Raw genomic sequence first — 2,836 nt, 5'->3', positions numbered from 1 at the left:
AGAACACAAAGCCAGTGACCAGGCACCTGACCACCAGCACAAGAACTCTTGGGACAGTGCCCCCTAGGCTTCAGTAGGAGATATCAGCTTTAAAATCCAGGAAATAGGCAAAGAAGATGAGCAAAAAGCAAAAAGAGATGGGGGGGGTGGGGGGAGAGAGAGAGAGAGAGAGAGAGAGAGAGAGAGAGAGAGAGAGAGAGAGAACCTTGACCATAGAGAGCTTTTATTGTGATATAAAAGATCAAAACACAAGCTCAGAAGAGGACAATGTCAACATACTCACACCTGAAACCTCAAAGGCAAATATGAATTAATCTCAAGCTGGAAAATCCTTCCTGGAAGAGCTCAAGAAGTATTTTAAAATTCAAACAAGAGAAGTAGAAGAAAAAAATTGGGAAAAGAAATGAGTGGTATGCAAGAGAGAATGAAGAGCTTGAAAAAGCAGGGACAAAAATTGATGAAAGGAAACAATTCCTTAAAAAATACAGTTGACCAAATGGAAAAAAAAATCCCATGAAGAAAAAAAAATAGAATTGGCCACATGGAAAAGCATATAAAAAAATTCACTGAAGAAAGGAACTTAAAAAGTAAAACTGGCCAAATGGAGGTAAAAAGCTAACTGAAGAAAATAATTCCTTTTAAATTAGAATTTGGCAAAGAGAAGTTCACTACTCTATGAGATATAAAGAATCAGGTAAACAACCCTCCACCCTCCGGAGAAGGCTGTGACTCTGTCCAGTTACCAGAATGAATGGAGATCAGAAATCAGTTTATGTCCAAGAAAAGCAAGACTTCGTCCAGCATTTCTCCCAAATTGTGAAGATCCTAACAGAAGATGGGATGGGACATCCTGAGGTGGGAGATGGCCAGGCTCAAGGAGATCCTAGAGTACAATGTCCTTGGGGGAAAATACAACCAAGGCTTGTCTGTGCTCATGGTATTCCAGGAGCTGGTGGAACCCCAGAAGCAGGATGCTGACAGTCTATAGAGAGCAGTAGCAGGGGGCTGGTGTGTGGAGCTGCTCCAGGCTTTCTTCCTAGTAACAGATGACATCATGGATGTCATGCTGGGGACAGCCATGCTGGTATAAAAAACCTGGCATTGGCTTAGATGCTATCAGTGATGCCATGTTGTCTGAATCCTGTATCTACCGCCTGCTGAAGCATTACTGCCATGGGAAGCCCTATTACCTGAACCTCATCGAACTCTTCCTACAGTGCACTTACCAGATTGAGATTGGCCAAGCACTTGATCTCATCACAGCCCCTCAGGACAAGGTTGATCTTACCAGATTCACTGAGCAGAGATATAAGACTATTGTCAAATACAAGATGGCTTTCTACTCCTTCTACTTACCATTTGCAGCTGCTATGTACATGGCAGGCATAGATGGGGAGAAAGAACACACCAATGCCAAAAGCATCCTTCTGAAGATGGGGGAGTTTTTTTCAAATTCAGGATACTTACCTTGACCTTTTTGGTGACCCCAGTGTGACTGGCAAGATTGGTACTGACATCCAGGACAACAAATGCAGCTGGCTGGTGGTAAAGTGCCTTCATCTGGCATCATCTGAGCAAAGAAAGACATTGGAGGAGAATTATGGACAGAGAGATCCAGAGAAGGTTGCTAAAGTGAAGGAACTGTATGAGAAAGTTGAATTGCCTGCTAATTTCACCAGGTTTGAAGAAGAAAGTTACAGTAGATTGATGGGGCCTATTGAGAAGCATTCATGCCCCCTCCCCTCATCTATCTTCTTGGAAATGGCAAACAAGATCTACAAATGTCAGAAGTGATCAACGAGTTGGACATGAGGAGGGGGGCTGGAGAGGGCTGCGTACCTTGTGTGGAGTTGAGAGAGGATATACTCTCAATAAATTATGGCTCTTTAAAAAAAAAAAGAATCAGGTAAACAGAAGAATGAAGAAGAATGTATACCTCCATAGGTAAAATACCTCCATAGAAAAACAACTGACTTAGGAAATTGATCCAAGAGACATAATTTAAGAATTATTGGACTACCTAAAAGATGTGATTTAAAAAAAAACCTGGAGAGCACCTTTCATGAAATTATGAAGAAAAACCAATCTGATACCCTAGAACCAAGTGGCAAAAGAGTGAAACAACCCAATGAATACCTCATGAAAGAAATGAAAACTTTAAAGATTATTGTAGCCCAATTCCAGAATTATCAGGTTAAGGAGAAAATACTGAAACAGCCAGAAAAAAATATTATGAAACCACAGTCAAGATTACAATGATTTAGCAGCTTCTACATTAAAGGATTGAAGGCCTTGGAATATAATATTCCAGAAGGTAAAAGAGCTGGATTACAACCAAGAATGAACCATCAAATTTTAGCATAACCATTCAGGGGAAAAGAAGACATTCAATGAAATAGAGGAATTTCAATAATTACTGATGAAAAAACAAGAACTCAACAGAAAATTTGATCTGCAAATACAAGCACAAGAGAAACATAAAAAGGTAAACAGAAAAGAAAAAAATATTATCCATTTAGCTCAAATTGTTTACATCCCTACATGGGACTATGGTACTTGTAATTCTTGAGAACTACATCTTAATTTTGGTGTCTAGAATGTCTGTACATAGATAGAGGTTATGAGTATAAGTTGATTTTGATGTGGTGATAAAATAGATACATAAATAAACAAATAAATAAATAAGAGGTGAAGAAACTGATTATACTGGAAGAAGGGGAAAGTGTGAGGAATAAAAAGGTAAATTTCATAACATGAAGAGGCACAAAGACCTAGAGGGAAAGAAGGGAGAGTGGTGTGCATGGTTTAAATCTTACTGTCCTCAGATTTGGCTCAA

The 2,836-nt window shown here is 39.4% G+C and overlaps 1 pseudogene; it reads left to right on the top strand.

Moving 5' to 3' along the window:
• The first annotated feature begins 747 nt into the window (after nt 1–747).
• LOC140510556 (farnesyl pyrophosphate synthase pseudogene) lies at nt 748–1,794 on the top strand (annotated as a pseudogene).
• The last annotated feature ends 1,042 nt before the right edge of the window (nt 1,795–2,836 follow it).

The sequence above is a fragment of the Notamacropus eugenii genome, chromosome 6 (assembly GCF_028372415.1).
Source record: "Notamacropus eugenii isolate mMacEug1 chromosome 6, mMacEug1.pri_v2, whole genome shotgun sequence".
NCBI lineage: Eukaryota > Metazoa > Chordata > Mammalia > Diprotodontia > Macropodidae > Notamacropus > Notamacropus eugenii.
This window is presented reverse-complemented; position numbering and strand designations above follow the sequence as displayed.